Raw genomic sequence first — 26411 nt, 5'->3', positions numbered from 1 at the left:
TCAAAAGTTTTGGTCTACTATTAATAAACTTATCCATTCAGGAGAGACTATTACCCCTAACCCCTTAGGCGTTAACCCTGACAATTTAACTGAAATAGCCAATGCCTTTAACTCTTTCTTTACCAATACTATCCAAACTCTAGCCAGCCACCTATCCTCTGATATCACTAAACTACAAACTCCCACCTCCAAGGTTCCCCCAGTATTCAAGTTAGAACCAGTACCCACATCATACATTCGCTCCCTTCTCCAAAAGCTAAAACCAACTACCCCCTCAGCTGACAAACTCCCATCAGAATTCCTGCAAATAGCATCTAAAGCCATAGCTTACCCCATCTCCATACTGATAAATAGAACCATAAATGAAGGTATAACCCCATCCATCTGGAAAATTTATCACACTATTCCATTACACAAAGGTGGAAGCTCCAACGAAATGTCCAACTTTTGTCCCATAGCACTGCTCTCCCCAATTGCAAAAATAATGGAAAAATGTGTCCACAAACAGCTAATGAACCATCTTCTCCATCACAACCTACTGGCAAACTGTCAACATGGATTTAGACCTTTTCACAGCACCTCTACTGCCTTGCTTTCCTTCACAAACTGTATCAATGAAAACCGCAATAAAAATGTCCTCTCCTCTGCGGTCTTTGTTGACTTATCAAAAGCTTTTGACATGGTTAATCACCAAATCCTTCTACACATCCTAAAGTTCCACTCACTAAATCCACTATCCATGAACTGGTTCACATCCTACCTAGAAAATAGACAGCAGGCTGTACTCTGGCAAAACACTCTATCCAATCATCTACCTATCTCATTAGGTGTCCCACAAGGCTCCATATTAGGCCCTCTCTTGTTTTCCATTTACATCAATGACCTCCACTCAGCCATTCTACTCTCCACATGTATTCAATATGCAGATGATTCTACCATTGTCTGCTCAGCCTCCTCTCAGGATGAACTTCAGTCCCATACACAAAAAGCTTTCAATATAGTAGAAAACTGGTTCTCCAACCGCTGCCTCTTACTAAAAGCCAAAAAAACTAAACTTTTCCTCTTCACACCTACCCAAAAGACTACCCCTTTACACTTCACTCTCACATCTAATAATGGCACCCTTATTTCCCCTGATCTGACCACTAAACTCTTAGGAATCACAATAGACAATAACCTCAACTTTGATCCACACATAAATACCACAGTAAAACTAGTCAACAGAAAATTAGGATTCCTCTATAGAATAAAACCATATCTAACACCATTAGCTAAGTCCACTATAGCTAGAACTCATTTACTCTCAACCCTACTTTATGCATCTCCCATCTACACTAACCTCTCCAAAAAGAACCTTAACAAACTAGCTATATTCTATAATAACATTGCCAGGTTTGCTACTAGCTCCCCTTATAGAACTCATCACTGTCTAAATCTAAAACAACTAGGCTGGCTAGAACTTCCAAATCTGATACAATTTCATCAACTTTCAATAAACCACAAGGCCCTTAATCAGCCCAACAATACTCCCATACTCTCTAGCTTTATTACACCATATAGTAATCTCAAAAAATTACGATCCTCAAACAAAATGCTTATGAATATTACTAAATCTAAAAACTTAGCAGGTGATTCCTTGTTCTCTAACTCTGTTGGAAAAGTATGGAATCAATTACCACCTGACCTTACATCTCAGACCTCTCTCCCACTTTTTAAACGAAATCTAAAACACTACTTCAATAACCACTGGTTATGCTTCTGTTGTAACCCTGACTAACATTTTCTTGTCACTGATCTTCTACCTTCTCCAATTACAAAACTTCTTAAAATACTTCTATATCCTTTTCTCTCATATAAATTATACATGTATACTAGTAAACTATGACCTGCTAAAATTTGTTCCTAATAAGAGTACCTTATTAAAAAAAATGTTATTCTTCTATATTTTATAATTTTCTTTACCAATTTCTTTAGCTTACACTTTCTGTTATAAGTACAGCTGTTTAAAACTGTTTTTTTATGTTATAATTATTGCTGCATAAGACTGTCTCTATGCTATTTTTGTTAAATTGTATGTCATTTCCTGGATCTTTTCTCCCCTGGCCTCTACTGAAAATGGACATATATCCAGTTAGACTAGCCCGGTCAACAAATGTAAAATAAAAAATAAATAAAATAAATATTAACACCAAGCGATGTTTAAATCAGAGTGTTACTACCATGTTAACACCTAGTAGTGTTTAAATCAGAGTGATACTACCATGTTAACACCTAGTGGTGTTTAAATCAGAGTGATAGTACCATGTTAACACCTAGTGGTGTTTAAATCAGACTGATACTACCATGTTAACACCTAGCAGTGTTTACATCAGAGTGATACTACCATGTTAACACCTAGTGGTGTTTAAATCAGGGTGATATTACCCTGATAACACTTAGTAGTGTTTAAATCAGAGTGATAATACCATGTTAACACCTAGTGGTGTTTAAATCAGACTGATACTACCATGTTAATACCTAGTGGTGCTTAAATCAGACTGATACTACCATGTTAACACCTAGTGGTGCTTAATTCAGAGTGATACTACCATGTTAACAGCTAGTGGTGTTTAAATCAGACTGATACCACCATGTTAACACCTGGTGGTATTTAAATCAGAGTGATGCTACCATTTTAATACCTGGTGGTCCCTGAGTCAGAGTGATGATTTCATGTTAACATCTAATAGTCCTTGACTCATTATAATGCTACCAAGTTGACAGCTGGTAGCCTGTTAATCTGTATGATGCTGAAGAATAATGCATCCAGCTGTGATGTTGCATTGCCACTGCAGTTAAGTTGCGGCTTTCTTTTAGTGTGCCAACACATGCTCAATAGTCTTCATAAATGATCTGCCCTACAAAACAGATTTGGGTTTCTGTCACAAAGGAGTGTCAGTAGTTTCACTCACTGTCTGCAATATTAAGTACCCTTCACACTTTTAAGTGATTCATCAGGCAGTACACCATATGTCTGCTAATATAACTTAATCAGTATTAATTAAACAAAATGGGCTAATGATTTTGCAAGTTCTGCAATTTTCAGTTAAGGTCAGAAAGTAAAGCATCAGGGTCCTGTTCACATTTCTCAGTGGGAAAGGAGAAGTGAGGACTCCATGTGTTGGCACCTGCTATAAAGGCTGAGGGATATACCTGAAATACACATCTAATATAGGTCATGTAAATATGCAGAAAGAGGCTAAGACTATTCATATTCACAGGAGTAGGACAGCTTGGCTATAGCTGGAGTGAAATATCCAAAACTTTGTTAGAGTTTCCAAAGTAGATCTGGGCTATGTTTGAGGACTAAGAGAATTCTGCTTTAGGGAGGAACGGATAAATGCCTAAGAAGGCAAACCATAATGGTATTTGGGGTCTGTGGCTATGCAGACTCTATCTAAATCATTCAAAAAAGACTAAGGAACAGCTTTAGTACAGTGTACTGCTCACTGATAGGGTTTTCCAATTGAAAAAATGAGAGATAGCCTCCTAATTGCACTTCTCCCTGCTAATAACCATACCCTAAAACAGGTTAGATTCACAGAATTGTATTTATGTTTTTTCTTACTGAGAAAGTCCACCGAGGAACTGAAATGCCATTTACAGTGGAGGCCCAGGAAGAAAAGCTCCAAGAAGAATGCATTAGCAACCAAAGACAATGTGAATATGAGAGAAGAACAACAAAATCTGGTAGAAGTGTCTACAGATTTTTTACTCTCAATTTTAGTACTTGTCTTTGGAGGAAAATCAAGCTTCACCCCCCCCCCCCCTCATCTGAATTATTTGTTTTCCCATGAGGTGTGATTTGCCAGAAAACCACACATTTTATGAGGAACATGCAAAAAATATGAGGCAAATATCTGGGTATTCTGTGAAATTCTGGACAGCTGAGAGATTTATTTATTTTCAGTTTTATTACCGGGGAAGTCCACTGGGCCCAGAGAGCTCATTTTCAGTGGAGGCCAGGGGAAAAAAGCTCCATGAAACAGATTACAGTAAAGATAGCAGTCCAATAAAAATAAAAGTGCAAATGCAAATACATATCAAATAATGCAAAGCATGAGCAATATTGCCCATAGTAGAAAAATATTGTGCAGATACATTTTAACAAATTCACACAATTAAAGTCAAAAGCTATTTACAATATTTACAGAGTGTGAGAGATCATATGGGAATTAGCTATAGAAGGTTATAGTCAGCTATAAGGTACTTAGGAACTCAGGAGGATACCCTACCAGGGGCTTTTGTTAAAGAGTTCTAGGTAGGGAGAATGCAGTAACATTTCCATTTGGAGGAGAGGTAGGTGTAAAGCTGCTTTATAGTTGTGTTTGGCATTGTCCTTAGTGTGGAAGGGAGAGAGTTTCATTTCTTACCTAAGGAGAAGGAGAGGAGAGGTTGTCCAGCAGGACATTTAGGTTTGTGGACAGTAATTAAGTTTTGATGCTCAGATCTGAGAGTTCTGTTTGGGGTGTATGGGGGAAGGATGTTAGTTAGAGGGGGCCATTTGGTTGAATTAAATATTAGTCTATGTGTTGCAGTGAGCTGAAGGAAGTTCAGGTAATTTGTGAATTCTAACCAGTTGAGGGATTGTAGGGTAACACGGTGATGAGTGGAATGTTTGGCTTTGGTGGCAAATTTAGAAATTTTGTTATAACAGCTTTCAAGTTTGGAAGTGATGGAAGAGGATAGGTTAGTTAGTAGTGGGGCACCGTACAGAAGGGAGGGAAGGAAGTAAGAGGAGGCTAGAGTCTGCCTGGTAGAAGTAGAGAGGAAGAGCCAAGGAGAAGGAAGAAAGTCAGCGAAAAGTTATCAGTGAAGCTGAGAACTAACTCAGAGGTAAGGAGGCACTGGCATAAGGCACTGTGCATGAAATTAGAAGGATGCAGAGGGTTGATAGGGGATAGGAGCTGAAAACAGGGCAGTAGCAGTTTAGCAGAATATAGTAAGTATTAATAGGGCTAAAACAGGGCAGTGGTAAGTTAATAGAAGAGTTATTTACAGTACTTTTGGCTTGTATTAAAAGAGAGGTAGTGGTTGAACAACATCCATCTGGTGGCCTAAATGAGTAAGTAAAATGGTTAGCTACAAGCACTCAGAGGAGGGAGAAAGAGCCTAGGAGAGTAAAAGGAGATAAAATCCATGGTAGACTGCTAGCGAATGCATGCAGGGTTAATACACAACAATGGTAGGTATAGGATATATTTTATTTTACAATAGGGTACATGCACATTTAAAGTTAGTTCTTGGGGATTCAGAGTGGTTACAGAAGCACTGCAGGATCCCCTTAGGATGAACTTTACAAAAATAGCAATAAGAATCACAAACAAAAACAATACCAGGTAGTACTTAATATGCCAGCACACTACTGGGGATTCCTATGAAGCAAGGCAGAAAAGCTAAGTCAAAAGATGGTGCCTTTCTACATCAGGTTTTTTGATGCCTCTGTAATTAAGTAGGAGTGGGAGGGAGTTGTGCAGGTTCAAGGTGGGGGAGGAGGGTAGACACAAAGTAATACAAAGTTGTGAGTCAGAAAAACTGGACTAGGCCAGCTGCTAAAAAGAAAATAGGAAAACCAAACTAAGTCAATTCCAGGTCAGTGTAGTGCAGTATCTTCCTAATAACTACAAATCGTATGCTACTAATCTAGTGCAGTGTGGTGAAAAGGACCACCGCTTCTACAGGGAAAAGCAATTTAAGCATGGGCTGCAGGTACATAGGTAAACTTTTTCCAAGAGAAAGTAGTTTTAAATAATTAACCTAGGAGTACAATAGGAAGAGAAAAATGGAGGGGGGGTGGGGGAGGACCAGTAGTGTGCACACGTACAGTGAAAGGGGAAAGAGTCTTCAGTTACAAGACAGATTAAATGCAACTCTAACATACACTAGTATAGCTGAAAGCACTTTAATGTTCCACCAACGCAGGGTCTCACAGTTCAAGTCAACGGGATAGCCTTTGGTTGATTAGAGGTTGGCCAAGACACAGGATGAAACTTTTGCTGAGGGGACTGGAAGTAAAACGGAAAAGGAGGTAAATATTAGGTTGTTGTTGTGTCTTTCAGCTTTTCCCGGTTAGGGGTCGCCACAGCGGAAGTCCATTTCGCTAATGATTGGCAGTAGATTTTTACATGCTGAGTTGCCAGCCCTGACATACAACCTTCAACGACGGTACGCCCATTCATGCATGTCTCCACACAGAAGACGCTTTAGCTGAGAATCGAACAGGACAATGTCTTACTGTAAGGCGACAATGCTACCGCAGCACCAAGTTTTAAAACACTCTGATTACCAAGTAACTAAGATAGAGGATGCAGGGGAGCAGCAGCATACCTTGTAAGAAACAGCACAATTCTATGAGCAACACAAAATGCAAGGATAGCAGAGAAAAAATATATACCATGCTATTATATCATACACTACCCTATTATGTATTGTTATAAAGGTTATGAAGAGAAAATAGTAACTACTAAGATGCTACACACAATTTAGCATTCTCCACTAAAAGTCAGGAATAACAGTGGTGTGCTACAGAAACAAGTAACTACTAAGATGCTACACGCAATTTAGAATTCTCCAACTAACAGTCAGAAATAAAAATGATGTTATGCAGATACACAGAGTCAGTTGTATCCCTCGGAGGTTACAATAAGTTCTACTCTAATTGCCAAACAGGTTACTGATCTAAAAGTACACATAGCAGGTGACAGTATTCACATTAGTGAATAAAGCAGCAATATGCTATAAATACAGTTCTATACTGGCTTAACAAAAACACTCATATGCAGGGCAAATAGAGTAAAGGAAAAAAACAAAAACGCTCTTGAAATGCGAGTCCAGGAAACAAGTGACCAAATAGAGCTGTTACCAACTAAAAATATGCATGACAAAAAATACATACCACATGTGAAACTTCACATAAATAGTAATAAGAATAACAAACATAAACAATACTAGGTAGTACTTACATGTGAGCACACTACTGGAGATTCCTATGAAGCAAGGCAGAAAAGCTAAGTCAAAAGATGGTGCCTTTCTAGCAGATATGCCTTGTTTTTATCTAGTCTTGATCCCAAATTAGTTCATTCATTCTTTCTGCTCTAGGGATGCAGAAATGAAAAATAGGGACTATAGCCATCAGTCTGTTTGGAGAGAGTCAAAGATTTTGCATGCTCCTACAGCCATTTCTTCATTGACTGACAATTACCATGTAATGCCCTCTGTACTAAACCATTGTGTGTGCGTGATTCAATTCAGTCATGATACTTGGCTAATTCTACATGGTCCTTGGCTGAGCTCCACTGTTTGAGTCTCTCATCATATGCTGCATGTTTCTATGACATACCATAGTGAAAGCTCTTGTGGCAGAATGGGAAAAAAGCTCCATTGACAGGATGGAACATACTTTCTATTCCTGGGATGAACAAGCAACTATTGGCCTTTCATTCCATCTATCTTTGGCTGGCTATTCTAGCAATGAGGGCAACAATCAATCCCAAATCAGACAGGATGCAACTTGAATTTCATCCTTCCAAAAAACATATTTTGATCCTTTAAATTTTATGCTATAGCGGAAGTGCACGGTTAGAGTAGAGTTACATCACAGAAATATAGATCCCAAATAGCAGTGACATAGCAAATCTTAACATTCACCAGAGATGTAGAAAGTCTAAACATGGAAATGTGTCAGATCTTTGCAATAAAAAAGGGAATCGGAATCATAGACATCTCTGGAACACAAATTAGAAAGGAGGTTTATGGGTTACCTAGGAGGAAGTTAACTTTAGTTTAATCATTTCAGTATTGATTTAGGGAGGGTGGATCAGCTTAATTGTTATGTTTTTTTTTCTCTCTGCAGGGTACAGGGTTTGATTGCAACCTCTGGTTATTGGTTAGGCTTGTAATAGCCTGCAGACTGATAGCCCAGTATAAACCTTCTAGGCCCATTTTTAAGAAAATAAAACAACACAAGATAATCAAGAAAGGAATAATCAGAATTAAGGAAATGGAGCTATATTATTTTGTTGGGACTGAATATGTCATATGTTTGTTGGTACACTTTCCAGCAACTAAATGCTGTAGCAGAATTGCACTTTATGGTATGCATAGATTATGTCCCAACACAGTTTAAGGTGGAACTTACCAACAATAATATATTATAGAACTTTACTCTGAAAATGTGACAAAGGGAGAATCACACCTGTAGAATTTGATTGGCCTATAAGTAGAATTAACCACAGGAGAAGTTCTACACATTTATTATGAATTTTATCACACCAAAAAAAGAGCTTTGGACTTTACCTTCTGACTTTGGCAAAATGTGAAAGGATAATTAAAGCATTATGGGGCAAGGTAGGAGTAGTAAAAAGTACATTTAGTTTACCATATACTTCAAATGCTCAGTTGTTGACATTGTTTATATATGAGAGTTTTCTCTGGAGTATCCCTGTAAAAGGATACTTGTCAGAAGTCTCAACTGTACATATTTTGGAGATATGTACCTATTTTTCAGGCATGACTTATCTCTCCACATGATATATAGATTTTTAGAGGCTGGTTCCTTTTTTTTAGGATTGATTTACCACTATGCATGATTGTTTGAATTCCCACACACAAACAGTTTTGAAGTTGTTTAGTACACAGAAAACCAGACTACATCACCAAAATATTAGTGATGCCTATCATTTAAATAAATGTCCACATGTTATGTTCACCATTTTGCAGAAACAAAAATAATTGAGCACGTGGGTAGATTTTTGCAGTATAACTTAAGTCTATAGATTGATTTTACACTGTGTCTTTGGTAATATGCTAATATTTTACTCCCTCTCATATTTTTAAACTTGTGTTTCTGAGTGGGCTTATTATAAATGGGAAGAGCTATTTAATATTAAAAATTCAATTTTATGCCAATTAGGTGCCCACATTTTTGACTGTCTGCACCCTTATATACTTTCATTATACTCACCAGTGGTTTGCATCAGTGAGCAATAAAGTGATGTAATAATCTCCTTGGAGTGAGCAGTCATGGCTTTTTGAATTAAATATTTTTTCTGACTCTGAAGATACACTGATCAAAGTTTAATCTTTTTGTCTATTATTGACTTTGGAACTTTAATGAAGGTATCACTTTTTTGTTTGATTTGGCCATTTATTTGTAATTATAATCCCCCCACAATTATATATCCCACCCACAATTACGTCCATACCATCATGCACCCACTTCAAAACTTTACTAAAAGCACACCTAAAAACATGCTGGCTATGCCCTTGCAACTCCCACTGTAAGATCACACACCCCATCCAACCACTACCTTTCTATCCACTCCACTAACTACCTGGATTATAGCAAGCTCAGATGCTCATAAGCCAGTACTTATTATACAGCAGGAACTTCTTCTTGTAACATTTGTTAATGTCTGTTATGTACTTCACAGATAAAAGTTCTAGTTGTTTACTGATGTACTATGTTCTTCATCTGTAAATATGTTGTAAGTAATTGCTATGTAAATTGCTATTTGCTATGTAACCCAATGTAACTACTGTCTGTTTATTTTAACTGTGGAGCTTTTCTCCCCGGGCCTCTGCTGAAAATGGACCTACGTCCACTTGGACATTCCTGGTCAACAAATATAAATAAATAAATAAATAAATACATAAATAAATAAATAATGTATGTGCTTTTCAAGTCCCATTGTAATACATTTACTGAAATTAAAGTAGAGATAACTTTATATGTATATATATATATATATATATATATATATATATATATATATATATATATATAGACATATAGATGTATGAACAGGTAAGTGCAGACATAATCAAGATGATCAAATGAAGAAGCATTAGACATGACATGCTTTCAACAAGAGTTTTAAAAAATTGCTCCTAAAGGAAATGTCACTCAACAAATAGACTAAGCTACCGGTAACTCCCATTCATAGACAGAACTGCAATATCATTAATACCTATATAAATGAAACTTTACACAACATTCCCATTATATTAAAAGAAGAATTTGATAAATAAATAATGAAATTTTAAATTTAAATACATTTATTGAATGTAAAGTGCAGGTACACTATGTGTGTTATAGATGTACAAAACATATTCTATTGGTTACAATTTCAAATGCTGATATTTACACAGAAAAAAAAGAATTATATTTACATTCTAAAGGGCCATATATGCCATGTGAGGTCACTATAAAGTGTTGGTATCTTTATCAGTCTTCCAGGCTTCAATACTGATTTGAAATAAGTTTATCTTTTCTGTCAAGATGATTATATGAAATACGTTTATCCTTCCTCGCAACATCATCTTGAACAGCAACTTGTTGCAATGTTAAACTAATGACAAAATCACATTGGACAAATTCCTGCCTTTCTGATTTTTGCCATTATCTGCAGCACTTTGTGAAACATTTTTGCAGAGAAGAGGTGGTAGAACTTTATCTGTCTCAGTAGTTTGAGGTATCACTAAAACTGGAAATGATAAGCAGCTGAATATCTTCAGATCTAGTATTCTACTTAAATGCCTGCTATTCCTTCCATAGATATGCATATTTGAATTGTGTGCATAGTGTGAACTTGGAGTCTAATAAGTGTGCTTGAGACACAAATCCTTACAGCCAATTGCTCGTTTCGGCAAGTGGTCAAACTACCAATAATTTACCATCCTCTGAAACCCATTCACTTCTAGCCCTACCAAAACCCTGATGCTAACCCTAAAAACTGTCACCCAGTCACTAATCCCAAAGTCCCCTATCACTCCTTAAATCTAAAATCTCTTTAACCTTCCTAAACTTAAATTCCCAATCACTCACTAAACATAGAATCCCCTTTCCCCTCCCTAACACTAAAATCCATGATTCCTTTCATAACCAAAAAGCCCTTTCCCTCTTTAACCCTAAAGTCCCAATCATTCTCAAAAAAACCCCCCCTTCTTCCTCCCTATGCCTAACATCACCCTCCCTGTTTCCCCACCCCACTCCTCCCAAATCTGCAAGCACCTCTTCTTCTGAAATGTGAACAATCTTGGCTAAACTCATGTTCAGGTTCACATGTGCTAAAAGTTGCAAAAAGGCCCAGGCTGTGAGGAAGTGGAAGTTGAGCAACTTGGGCTCCAGCAGCTGTTCTGTTCCCATGACTTGATTATTCTGGTCGGTATATCACTTTGTCATGTAAATTACTTTTTTGATCATTTATTCCAAAATCAGTTTTGATATACACCTACTGGCATTTGCAATTCTGAAAGTGAAATCAACATTATGTTATAACAGAACTTCTGTTCAAAATGCTATTTATTCAATAAATATTTTATGTTTTTTTGGTTTTCTGGAACAGTGAAAATGATGTTGGTAGCCTAGCTATGACACATCTTCCTTAAAGCAGTTACACTGATAAAATTCACAATGATATTACTTCTTTAAGTTGTGTGTGCGTGTGTGTGTGTGTGTGTGTGTGTGTGTGTGTGTGTGTGTGTGTGTGTGTGTGTGTGCATGCATGCATGACAATATATGCTACTATAATTGATAGGCTCAGTGTGTTTTTGGACATTACTCTTTAATTTCCTGACATAATCGAAAAAAATGTGCAGTTCCTGTGGTATCGTCAGGGTGGTTGGTATTCTGCCTTACATTTTCAAATAGTGCATTTACGTTCGTTTCTGGTAGGTTTCATCGTGGTATTGAAGTAGGAGGATGGAAATTTTTTTGTCTTTTCATTATTTCCTTTCATTTTTGTATGGTTTAGTAGTACAGGAGCTCCAGCAGAGATATTTGTTCCTAAATTCACCATTATATGTAGGGTGGACAGGCCAGACATTTCGATACAGCTGTTTTAGTGTTGAAAAAAAGAAAAGGCTTATGCTCCCTTATGTTGCCTTCTCATATGGGCACATTTGTTGAAGATTGTTAAGAATTATGCAAAATTCTTTTACAAGATGATTTAGATTTGGCTTGGAGAAGTCCACAAAGGCACTCACATTACCGGTCATATTTCACCAGGAATGAGGACATGGAGGGTGTGGTATAAGCAGGGGGTAGGTTAGTAAGGACAAGAACAAGGATGATAAACCATTTAGTGGGAAGCTTTACAAATAACTCCTTTGCACTGGCATTAACAATTGCAGCTAAACCGTAACTGGGTAGCAACTAAGCTAACCTTAGGCAGTGATATTGCTTATGAATTCCATTTAAATTTCAATAAAGCCAATATTATGATTTTTGTCACCCCCCCCCCCCCAAAAAAAAAAAAAGAAATAATTAACTGTATCCTCCTCTTATTAAGTTTATTTCTGGAGCAATACATGTCAATACCTCTAAGTACTTAGAAAATCACATAGAGCCACATCTCTCCATTACTCATCCAATCAAATCTGCAACTGAAAAGATGTTGCTTTCTTACATCCAGATACATTACTGAGTTATCTTATCAAAGACACTAGACTAGCTATATTAAAAAAGAGAAAAAATAACTCATCTCATCCCTAGACTGAAGTACAGCATACTGCAAAGTGTGATGAATAACAGTCAGACAATACAACTTCTGCAAACAATCAGAAGATATTTGTCTTTTGTTTTATAATCCTTTCAGATATAAGAACTTGTTACACTGGAAAATATTACGGTACAATCCAACACCCTAATAATGGGTGATTTCAATTACCCCACCATTAACTGGGAAAACTACTCATGTACCAACTCTTTTGCTCAATGTTTTCTGGAATTCATAAATTCCAATGCCTTGGATCAGCTTATCCACACCTCCACCAGGGGCAGCAATATCCTAGACCTGGTCATTACCAACATGGGCAACTGGTGTTCCATACCAGAGGTCAATTCCTCATTGGTCAGATCCAACCACGAGCTAATCACCCTAGACATCCACATGCCTCCCCCACACTCCATTAGGGAAATAACTGTAAAAAATTTCTCCAAAGCCAACTTCACGCTTCTTAAGACAGAAGTAGCAAACTTCACGACACCCATGCAGATGGACAATAGAGGTACGACTGCTGAATCCTACACAAATACACTTTATAAGCACTTAAACGAGTGCATGGATCGTGCTATCACTAACAGAACCAAGATGCTATCCTCCAAAAAAAGGAAGCCAATCTGGTGGTCTTCTGCCATAAACAAACTCTACAACAGAAGAAAGAAACTGTTGCAAAAAAGAGTAAAATCCCATGATTGGAGGAACTTCCTGGTCAGCCTTAGTAAGAAGCTAAGATCCCTCTTAAAATCCTCCAAAGCTAGTTATGAAAACAAAATCGCCACAAATTCTTAAGACAACCACAAAGCATTCTACAGCTATGTCAAGAATCTCAATGACAACACTCAGATCTGCTCTGAGTTACGGCACAATGGCATTAAATATACAGAACCAACTGATATTGCCAACATCCTGGCATATAGGTTCAGTGCTAACTTTACCCCCCTCTTACCCCCTAAAGGGCCCATCTCTATACCGGAAGAATGCAAAGTTCCTGTAATCACAGCTGCACAGGTAAAAACCTCACTCTCCAAAGCCAAGAACACAGCATCTATAGGACCCTGCAACATCCCAGGCTGCATTTTACACGAACTACAGAATGAACTGGCACCCCACCTAAGTACCATGTTCAATCATAGCCTCACCTCAGGATTTGTGCCATTAAATGGCGCACTGAGACAGTTATCCCACTCCACAAAGGGGAAGCCACGACAGACCCTGGGAACTACCGTCCCATTAGCCTGATGAGCTTGGTCTGCAAGGCCATGGAATGTATCATCATGGAACATATAAACAAAGACATTGGTAATCTCCAAACTCTGGATCCCACACAGTTCGGGTTTATAAAAGGCAGATCGTGTCTCCTAAACCTGATAGCCTTCTTTGAAGCAGTCACCAAAGCCATAGATGTGGGTAAGGTGGTTCACACAGCCTATCTAGATCTTGCCAAGGCTTTTGACACCATCTCCCACTCTGGAATTATAGATAAACTCACTAAACTAGGTATAAATCCCTATGTCACAAGATGGGTTGCCAACTGGCTTACTGACAGAACCCACACTGTGAAAGAAGTAGACTACAAATCTGACTTCAGACCAGTGACAAGTGGAGTACCACAGGGTTCAGTCCTGGGTCCTGTCCTGTTTGGTATCTACTTCTCTGAAGTACAGACTAACACAGAAGGTCTTTGGCTAACTAAGTTTGCAGATGACTGCAAACTAGGAGCCATAATCGAAACTCCTAACGATGTGGACATCCTACAAAAGAGCCTCACTGAGACAGATGCCTGGTGTCAAAGCCATGGCCTCAAGCTCAATGCCAAAAAGTGTATTGTCATCCCCTTTGGTAAAAACTCTGTACCCATTAACTACCACATAGGCGGTAGTCTACTTAACACTGAAAGTGTGATAAGAGACCTTGGGTCACAGGTGGACAGTAGTCTCTCCTTTGATAATCACATCGCCACAGTGGTCAGGAAATCCTTCTACGTGGCACGCCTCATCACAAAAGGTTTCTCATCCAGAAAAAAAGAGGTCATTGTGCCCCTCTACTCATTACTCATTAGACCCATTATAGAGTACAGCACCCCTTTTGGTATGTACCTCACAAGACATCTACAACAACTGGAAAGGCCACAGAAATACCTCACAAAGAGGATTACTGGCCTCAAACAAATGCCCTATGCAGACCATCTCAAAAAACTCTAGCTTTACTCCGTCGCATATCACCTACTCAGAGGCGATCTCTGCCTAACATACAAAGCTATGTCAAACCCAGAGCTGATGGACATGCTCCACTTAAAGAAATCCCAATCCCTCCGAAATACATGCTCTAGGGACCTAAACCTTGTCATCACAATAAACAGAACATGTTGGAGGGATAGAATCCTGTCCCAGCGACTTCCTATATTCTGGAACAGACTACCTATCTATGTCAAACAGAGCTCCTCATTAGCACTCTTCAAGAAAAATCTTGATGAGTGATGGGAAATATGAAATTCACCCCGGGTATCACTTCTGTGGCTCTGCTTGACAGGGGCACAGGAAAATAATTTTCTTGGGTGACGAAAGCCAGGGTACCTTTTTGGCTAGGCTTATATAGGCCTTAGGGCCAATAGCCTAGTACCTACCTTTTAACCTATGAACCTATGAACACATCATTGACATCTGTTCGGTGTTACAACCTCTGTCAAAATAACTGAATGTTCCAGCTACTTGCATGCAGATACTCTCTAATTTTCTTTACATGAACTATATTTCCTTCTGTACCTTCAAAATGTAGCATAATATAAAGCATTGCATTCAGAAATCATATACCTCCAGAGTTACTAACCTTAATCATCAATGCAAGTTACAACTAACACTATAGTGTGATTATTTGTAAACCCAAGACTACTATACTGAACTTCATACTGTTTTAACACATTCGATTAAGCTTTTTTTGTTTCTGAAATCTGTCTTTGATTATATAAAAACTTTTATGAAATGCAACCTCGTTTCTTCATGATCCACCTTCATCTTCTCTTTGATTTTTTACCTCAATTCCATTCATTGCCTGCTTATACCTTTACACAACTACTGTTTTCACTATATTTTAACACAATTGAACAATCACATTGTAGCTATTGCTACCTTTATAGCATATTTGCCATCATACCAATTCCAGTGCATATACTAAGTACTTCATCTGTCTTTTGTGAACTTCTGCTGAGGACTATACACATTTTCTAAAGCGTAACTATTTGTAAATACTTCTGTACATTATGCAAAGTGAGGCACTTGCAATTTACTGCATATATTTACAGTGTTCTAAATATCTCTACCATTATGTCATTACTGGAAGTGTTTCTCCACTTTGTGGCCTTGATTGTGGCTGAAAAACATTATACCTTGCTAGCTCAATAAGCTGATTTTCAAAGGGAATAAATAACTAAATAAGTAAAGTAAGCAAGCAAGCAGACAGCTAACTAACTAGATACATGCATACGTACCTACATACATACAAACAAAAATAAATAAATAGTTTCATGCTAAGCTTAGAGCTGAGGTGCATCAAGAAGCTTATTCCCAGTGCACCTTAGTGTCAGTCAGTAGGTTATTTAATGCTTATTGGAAATGTAATACCTCTTATCCCAGGTGTAAACTTGTTATCACCAATCAAGTCTGGTTTTGAAGGAGGCAATTATCTTGCTTTGTGTGATGTGCAGAAGTAGTTCATCCTGAAAAAAAATGGAGAGATGTGTCAAAAAACAGTCGTGCCTGGAAGTGTTGTTGATATTCAAAATTAGGTTTAACCTTTGGCTTGACAACTAGCTTGAACATTGGGCTTGAGAAGAGGAAGAAGGCCATTGTTGATGTTTTATAGCACATGGAATACTAAGCAGTGATCACTTCACACAAGACAGTAAGAAACAGAGTACAGGTATAAGACTAAATAATTAAAACGTAGTTGTTTTGACTGTGCATAGCCTAATCTCATCTGAGGTCTCACAATGCAAAGTATACAGTTCAGAATATACAAGAATACATGTAAGGATTTGCTCCAAGACAATAAAGATTATAGAGGGTCCTGTGGTGGAGATGGATAAAGTCCTGACTATGACCCAGGCAGCCCATGTTTTATTAGCTGCTTAGGCAACTGATGGTGCAGTAAGGATGGGATGGACATTACCATCCTAGGGTGGATGAGTCCATGGGCATCTACATTGTCAGTCCCTAGTGGAGGGTGGAGATGGCAGTACATAGGCATGCCTACAAGAAGGGATTAAGATATAACGGAAAAGCACAAAATAAACAATTTACTGATGACCCAAAAAAGTTTTATAGAGACTTGGGAAATAAGGTAAAAGGAATTGATAGACTGCCAAAAAAAGAGGATGTAGATACATTTTGGAGAAGTATCTATGAAGATCCTGTGGAACATAACAAAGATGCTAAATGGATAGAAGAAGTAAAGGAAAGAATAAGAAGTTTAAAGGTACAGGATATGTAATGGGATGAAATAACAGCCAGAGAGATTGAAACAAAGTTAAGAAAAGCCTCTAACTGGAAAACCCCAGGCCCAGACGCAGTACCTAACTTTTGGTTAAAAGTATTAACATCTTTGCACAAGGATTTAGACATGAGTAAGAACTATTTATAAGCGCATCCCAAACAGACACCGCACTGGTTAACAACAGGAAAAACTATGCTCTTTCTTAAGAGTGAACCTGCAAGCTACCCTAAAAATTATAGACTGATAACTTGTCTTCCAATGATGTACAAAATATACACAGGAATTGACACCGACAGACTTTGTAATCATTTAGAAGAAAACTTTATTATGGCAGTAGAACAAAAGGACAATAAAAGAAAGTCATATGGAACACAGGACCATTTGTTGTTAAACAAAGTTATAGTGGAGAATTGTAAGAAGGGGAAGAACCTAAGAATGGCATGAAATGACTAAAAAAAGCATTTGATAGTATCCCACATTCATGAATAAAAGAGTGCTTAAAAATATATAAGATACACCCTACACTGATTGACTACATTACAGTAACCATGAAACAGTGGCAGACCACTTTGCATTTAAGCCATGATAAAGGACAGATTATTATCCCAGGGATAAAAATTCAAAGGGAGATATTCCAGGGTAACTCTCTGTCACCCTTGATATTCTGCCTTGCCATTAACCCATAGCCAGCGTTAGGCACCCGCCAAACACGCGGCCGCGGGGAGCCCCCGATTATCTCCCCACGTACGAAGGCCCCCATATGAAGCAGCCGCAGGTTTCAAAATCACTTGTTCATTCGGCAGCGCCGTCGTGCGATTCCGCTTTTTTTTTTTTCCCTGAAAGAACTTGCTTCCTTGATGGCTGCAGCCAGTCAGGTCCCTTGCTTTACTTGTTAGCTGCTCTCAATCAGGTCCGCTTCAGTGAAGCAAGGGACCTAATTGGCTGTAGCAATCAAGAAGCAAGTTCTAGCTTCCTGATTGGGTTTACAAATCTGGGCAGCAAATACCTCATGTTCAGTTATAAGTTTGACCACCATGGCACGCATATACGACCCTGCATTTACTGATGCACGTCATTTGCTTTCCAGCAGTAAAGTTCACCCATATTTATGGTATGTTTTTTTTTTAAACATTTGGTCTGTTTTTCTTTTGAGTTAAACATACAACATTAATATTTTCAATGCTGTGCATTACATCCAATGCTGACAGAAATCATTTTAAACATAGTGCAATGTCATGTAGTCAAACCTGGGAATAAGATAAAGGAGTGGACACATTTCTATTGTGAGTAAACCTCTCATTACTGTACCGCTTACTCAACTAATATTTAAGAAATGTAGACATCACAGTGATAATGAAGAACACTGGACCTCTCATAAGTGCAAATCCAGAATACGGTGGTTACACAGAGTCCAATGTTGTCACTTATTACCTTAAGTTAATTAGGTTTACTAAATACGATAAAAGTAAAAAGCTGTTTTGGCTAAACATGACATTAATTAGAAAAAATATTAACATTGAATACGTGAACCAAAAAGCAAAAAGCAAAAAGCAAAAATCAGCATTCCAATAAGACCAAAGCAAGGAAAATAAGAAGGCTGTAATCCTGTGTGTCTTGGGATGCCAACCAGAGAAGTACAAACACGCCGAGCAGGATGGATAAAATTTAAAGGCTTTATTCCACAAAGTAATAAAACAAGTTAAGCGCTTTCTCTCACCAAAACGGGAGCTTCATCAGAACTGTTCAAATTGTGATTAATCCAACATATATAATCTTTTAGGCGCCAAAATGCTGATTGCATTGCATTTAAAGTTACAAACATGTATAAAATAAAATCAATTAAAATTGCCATATTACATAAATAAAATTGAAGCAGAAATGCATCAATAGCAATAGTATGCATATGAAATTTGATTAAATAACATATAATGAAGCTAGATAAAATTAAAAATATTACATTACATAACTTGTCTGACTATTTACGTAAATAATAATACTGGCTTGATAGTAACAAAATCATTTAAGCCAGGTATATTGGAGGCATCAGTGTATAATTGCCACCAAATTTCTTTGAAAGACAATAGTCCCTTCAGATCTCCCCTCTGGGGTTGGCTGTCACACTGTCTAAAATAGCAAATTTGAATGTATGAGTGTCACCATGTAATTTAATGTGTTTGTATAAGGCATTCTTCTCATCTCTAGTCTTAATACTGTAATGATGAGCATATATACGTTTATTTAATTTTCTTTCTGTCTTGCCTATGTAGAATCCGGCACAGGCAGTACACTTTGCCAAATAAATAACAAATTTGGTATTGCAGTTACCTTGAGCTAATTTTATATAAGACTTGTGTGTGTTTGCCAGAGTGATACTACTGTCTTCAAAATTAGCATGACATTGTTTACAGTTACCACATTTGGTTGTATGTCTAATGTTCAACTGTCTGATATTTACACTACTTTTTAAATATCTTTTAATATTCCATCCCATTTTATGGACAAAAACTGGGTGAGATCCTAATATTTTAACTATTTCACGATCAATCATGGTAATTTTCCAATTATTATTAATAATCCCCTTAATTTTCCCACTAAATGGGCCATATTCCACAACACATGCTCTTCTATACTCAACAACCATGCTCCCATGGCTACACCATTAGTTTGTCTGAAGAATTCACCCTCATATTCGATGTAGTTGTGTTCTAATACCATAGACATTAATTCATTAATTAGACAAACTTTGTCCCAATCATAGCTGCTATATTTTCTTACACTATAGGCGAATGCCTCTAATCCAGCTTCTTTAGGAATACATGAAAAAAGGTCTATAACATCCACCGTAACAAACATAAGATCTGATTGCCACATACTAACTGGATAGTTTCTCAAAAATTCCCACGAGTCCTTAACTAAATGTGAGATGTTATCATATATATGTTTCAACAATCTATCTATAACTGTGCCAAGAGGAAAAGTTTTTGATCTATTACCAGATATAATGGGTCTAAGAGGTGGATTGTCAATGCATTTGTGAACTTTAGGTATTCCTACTATCGAGGGCAGTGTGGGATATTCAACCCTTATGTAATCATATATATCCTTAGTAATTCTTTGATCAATGAGAAATTCTTCTATATGAAAATCAATGTGGCGGTATGCAATATTGATTTCATTAAGTGAAACAATTTCATAATTGCCTGAATTATGTAATAATTGGTGTATTCTAGACATATATTCTGTATTGTCATAAATGACTATCCCACCCCCTTTGTCGGGCTGCATAATTCTGATGTTCTCCGATTTATGCAAATCTGGTTATGCTTGAATGGGAGGAGAATAAATTGTTTACCAATGAATTTTTCAAATATGTTAGGTATTACTCACGTTACTTGGATGACATTTACATTTTGTGGGACGGCAACAATGTAACTTTAGATAAATTTATTGAGTTTTTGAATACAAGTAGTACATATCTAAAATTTACACATTCAACCAACATGACAGGACTCCCATATTTAGACACATATGTTTTCAAAGGTGACAACTGTTTCAAATCTAGACTGTTTAGGAAACATACTTTTTCCAATAATTATATCGAATACACCAGCAATCATCCAAGGAATTTATTTGTTAACATATTCAAGGGCCAGATTATCAAGGCAATACGGATGACTTCCACATATTCCGATATGCTGGAAGAAGTTCAGTTTATCACGTCCCTTTTTAGAGACAGACGATATGACATCAATATGATGAAGTATACAAGTGATATGGTAATCAAAGAATGGGGGAAAAAATATAAGCCTTTGTTGGGACTCAAACATGATAAACATAATCTATACAACAATAGAGGTGAGTTGACAGATGACATCACGCCTGATATTGTTGAGTATAGAAGAGCATGTGTTGTGGAATATGGCCCATTTAGTGGGAAAATTAAGGGGATTATTAATAATAATTAGAAAATTACCATGATTGATCGTGAAATAGTTAAAATATTAGGATCTCACCCAGTTTTTGTCCATAAAATGGGATGGAATATTAAAAGATATTTAGAAAGTAGTGTAAATATCAGACAGTTGAACATTAGACATACAACCAAATGTGGTAACTGTAAACAATGTCATGCTATTTTTGAAGACAGTAGTATCACTCTGGCAAACACACACAAGTCTTATATAAAATTAGCTCAAGGTAACTGCAATACCAAATTTGTTATTTATTTGGCAAAGTGTACTGCCTGTGCCGGATTCTACATAGGCAAGACGGAAAGAAAATTAAATAAACGTATATATGCTCATCATTACAGTATTAAGACTAGAGATGAGAAGAATGCCTTATACAAACACATTAAATTACATGGTGACACTCATACATTCAAATTTGCTATTTTAGACAGTGACAGCCAACCCCAGAGGGGGAGATCTGAAGGGACTATTGTCTTTCAAAGAAATTTGGTGGCAATTATACACTGATGCCTCCAATATACCTGGCTTAAATGATTTTGTTACTATCAAGCCAGTATTATTATTTACGTAAATAGTCAGACAAGTTATGTAATGTAATATTTTTAATTTTATCTAGCTTCATTATATGTTATTTAATCAAATTTCATATGCATACTATTGCTATTGATGCATTTCTGCTTCAATTTTATTTATGTAATATAGCAATTTTAATTGATTTTATTTTATACATGTTTGTAACTTTAAATGCAATGCAATCAGCATTTTGGCGCCTAAAAGATTATATATGTTGGATTAATCACAATTTGAACAGTTCTGATGAAGCTCCCGTTTTGGTGAGAGAAAGCGCATAACTTGTTTTATTACTTTGTGGAATAAAGCCTTTAATTTTTATCCATCCTGCTCGGCGTGTTTGTACTTCTCTGGTTGGCGTCCCAAGACACACAGGATTACAGCGTTCTTATTTTCCTAACATTGAATACGTAAAATGCCCATTAAATGTGGGCCATCTTACTTACATATACTTCAATGTGGGTATTTGCTTTGAATCTTTATACTTGAAAATCTTGAATAACTTTCCCTTAGTATTTTGAAGTTGAAGCCAATCAGTTGTTGAGATTCTGATAATTTAGTTTTGTGCACATCTCTCCAGGCATATTTCTCAACTCTTTTGGCTTTCTCTCAAGATGCTGTTGTCTCTTCTTGTTATTTGTATGGGAGAAAAGGTGGTAGGTTGTACTTAACGGATAATGGCAATAATTAGTTATAGACGAATTAAGATTATTTTATTTTGTCAACATATTTAATAATAATAATATGAGTACAAGGCTTAGGCAATAATGCAGAACAGTGCACTGAAATAACTCATGTTTGTATCCATAAACACGAGTTACACTCAATTTATTGTTCTCCATTATTGTCCACTGAGCTGTGCATAAGTCACAGTTAACAATACAGAGACAGTGTCATTAAGATGCCTACTTTTTCGGGTGATTATTGCTGGCTTTAGGCACACCAGTGAACCCTGCGGTTGCTGGGGGCCCCCAACCACTGCAAGTTACCTTATTTTGATATTTTGTAACATGGCTGTCAAAATAACAAAAGCTAGTACAGGAATCTTTCATATTTAATAAACCAGGTGGGTAATAACTCTTATTTATATCTCATTTAAAATTCAAAGATATCACTGGTTATAGTAACAGTGTTTTATCAAGCTACAGTTTTCACAATTCCATTAACTATTTTACCACTGACATAGTGCCCCTGGCTTAGTTAAACCCTATTGGTGGACATGCTCTCCACTAAAACTAATAACATATCCAGCTTTAGGTACCTGCAATATGGCTGCAAGGGGCCTCCCTAATCATCCTCGACTGTGTGGGAGCCCCACAAAAGCTGCAGCTGATTGGGGAAAAATGAGGAGGAAAAAATATTAATTTCCTGATTAGGCTGTGATATGACTCTGTTAGAATAACCCTGGTAATGAACCAAAGCAAGGTAAACATTAAAGAGATCATCATCCCAGCATGACTGATCTCAATGCATACCTTGGAGTTTAAGAACAGCTGATGCTTCTGATATTCAGGAATGGTTTTCTCGTACAGAGAGTTTTATAAATACTGACAAAAGAGCAGATACTATAACTCCCAACTCAAAATCAGGAACAAGTTTCAAATATTACTCTAATTCAATTAAAAGTTAATAGAATAACAAATTTTGCATCAACATGCATTTTTGCTCAATAAGTATAAAACTCCAATGTCTGGATTTATTGACTGTCTGTAGTCCTGAATGATTCACAAGCAAATCAAACTTTTTATGAAGGACAGAGCAAAATTATGAGCAAAATCAGAGAAGGTCTGTGAAATCAGGGACAGTGACAGGTTTGCATTCCTCCTCACTGAGGTAAATAAAAATGACTTACACCTGCTACTGCTTGTTAACTGCTAAATAGCAGTCACTGATCTCCTGTGCCAGTACCAGTGGTAGAAAACGAACATTGCTACGGCTTATATATGTGTGTGTGTGTGTGTGTGTGTGTGTGTGTGTGTGTGTGTGTGTGTGTGTGTGTGTGTGTGTGTGTGTGTAAAACGTATCAGTGATTTTTATCTGTAATGCCAGGACACACATATTATTCTTCTGGATATAAGTATAAAATGTAGCTAACAAGTAATATTTCAAAAGTGAGGCATAAAATATGTCACAGACCATTTAGACACTTAAATCTACTAAGAATCTGGGGGCCTTCCCTCCCCAGATTATATAAATAGATACAGGGGGCTCACTTAATCATCCCTGACATTATAGGGGCCCCACAAAATCTGTTGGAGGTTTTGGAAAAGTTAGGAGAAAAAATGTTTTAATTTTCTGATTACGCTCTTTAACCTGAACAGGCTATGATATGACCCTGTTAGAATAAAGCTGATAATGACCTCTGCCCTCAACTGCAGCCATGCTAATATCAGCCCTGCTTGGATATGTGTCTACAGGAAGCTGCTGTAGGTTGTGAGTGGGTGTGGTGGTGGGAGGGTTGTGTGGTTATTACTTCTTTAATTTTGATCACATTCAAACCTTAGAGGTGTGCACATAAGGTTATTATAGCTTTTGTTTGTCCTCAGGACAGTGTGGTCATTATCTTCTTTTACTTTTTCACAGCCTTAGAGGTGTACAAAGAAGTTTATTATGGTTTGTGTAGGGGCAGGGTACTGTCTAGGAACAATGTAGAATACATTACTGCAGTCATTATTTGTTTCACTTTCCTCACGATCATACCTCAGGAATGCATACAGGTAGCTGCCTTTGACAGTTTGGGTTGAGGAGTGAGGAGGCATGCTGTGTATCTGTATGTCTGCAGTGACTTGCAGTACATGACTATGGCAGTTTTAACCTCTGCTTTCTTCCCAGCCTAACACTAGAGCAATGCTTAGGCAGTCTTTTTGTGTGTGTGTGTGTGGGGGGGCGGGGGTTAGGGAGGTAGGCTATTGTCAGATAGGACTTGTGTATCCAGACAACATCTAGCTTGTTAATTTATTGTTGCTGCAATTCTGTCATATTTGAACATCGTCTTGGGTACAACTTATGTCTTTCCTGAAAGAAAAAAAAAAATAAGCCTGAAATTCTTTTCTTACTCATGTTTTTTATTTAGGTCACCACTGGATTAAAAAGCTGGAAAAATGCTTTAAAATACATCCCAGAATATCTACAACCCTATGGCTTCTTGGGCCCTGACTTATATGAGTTATTTCCTAAATGGTTATTACTGTGCTGCCTTGGTCAGGAAAGGTGTTTTGAAAGGATACAAAGAAAACTGCAGCTGTACAGCAAACTAATTTCTTTACGCAATCATAATTTCTGTTAAAAGTCATCATTGGATGAAAAGATTATATTGGATGAAAAGATTATGTAAAATGAAAAAAATCTTTAAAATGCACTTCAGAACATATAGGGAGTTATGGCTTTTTGAAAAAAGCTATATATTAAGGAAAAATGAGAGAAACGGAAGAAAAAAGTAGTGTGCTCAAGATGGAGGAAAAACAGGGGAAGACATCTGTGTGTGTGTGTGTGTGTGTGTGTGTGTGTGTGTGTGTGTGTGTGTGTGTGTGTGTGTCTGTCTGTGTGTGTGTCTGTGTGTGTGTGTATGTGCGCGTGCATGTGCTACACAGGCCTGTTGTAATGTTAATAGTATTATTGCTACAGGTCAGTCTGTGTACAATACTCCTAAAAGTTTGCAGTATGAACTCAAATGTTCCTTAGGAAGGGTGGCAGTGACAAGGTGATACATAGGCTTGAAGTGCCCAGGGGCCCCCAACTTGACATCTGCTGGGGGCCCCCAAAATGCTAACCCCGGCCCTGCATTAACCCATTAAGCTGTTTACTTAACAGCTTAGACCATGGCTATAATTTGGCTTCTAGAAAACATCAAAGTCTAATGACTTCTCATCTTCTCTTCGTCGATGATTTAAAATTGTATAGCTCATCAGACGAGGAACTGAAAGCACAGCTGCAGGTTGTGAAAACTTTTTCAGATGATATTGGAATGTCATTTGGTTTTGATAAATGTGCAAAAGCAACCTTTAAAAAAGGAAAATTGCAGCACCAGGAAAACATAAGTTTGGGACAAGAATGTGATATAAAAGATCCTGAGCAAGAGGGGATGTATAAATACTTGGGAACTGATGAAGGATCAGCAATAAAACATGAACAAATGCAAATCAAGCTTAGTAAGGAGTACTTTAGAAGACTTAAATTAATCCTGAAAACAGCATTGACACCTAGGAACAAGATCCATGCTACAAATCAATTTGCTCTTCCTGTCCTAACTTATAGTTTTGGAGTGATTGACTGGCCCCAAAAAGTGTTGGATAGATTGGATATTAAAACAAGAAGGATGCTTCATGCTCACCAAATGATTTATAAAAATCTGTGTATACCAAGATTATATATTCTCCATTCTGAAGGAGGGATGGGCCTCCTTGAAATTGATTACATGTATAGATCTGCAATTGTGTAACTCCATTCATATCTGCTGACTTCACAAGATCCAAATGTGGTGAAAGTTTTGAAACATGAGGAGAATAAATCTAATATGACATCCCTGCTTAATTTAGCAGAAGCATATCGATGTCAAGCAGGAATGGAAATCAAACCAGAAGTGGATAAAAACCAGGCAGCAGCTGAATGTGCTAAAACACAAAAGAATGAATATAAGGTGAAGGACCAGGTGAGAAGGCAAGAAATGTGGAAAAAACATAAATATAGTTGCAAGTAGAGAAAACTTCTGGAAGAGCCTGATGTTGATCAAGAACGAACGCAGAAATGGTTAAAGAGAGGTGAAATTACATCAAGAAATGAAAGGTTAATATTGGCAGCCCAAGATAGTGGGCTACATACACTCTGGTTTACTAAGTCCATT

The sequence above is a fragment of the Protopterus annectens genome, chromosome 5.part1 (genome assembly GCF_019279795.1).
Source record: "Protopterus annectens isolate FY-2018-M chromosome 5.part1, PAN1.0, whole genome shotgun sequence".
Taxonomy (NCBI): domain Eukaryota; kingdom Metazoa; phylum Chordata; order Ceratodontiformes; family Protopteridae; genus Protopterus; species Protopterus annectens.
Note: the sequence above shows the minus strand (reverse complement) of the source record.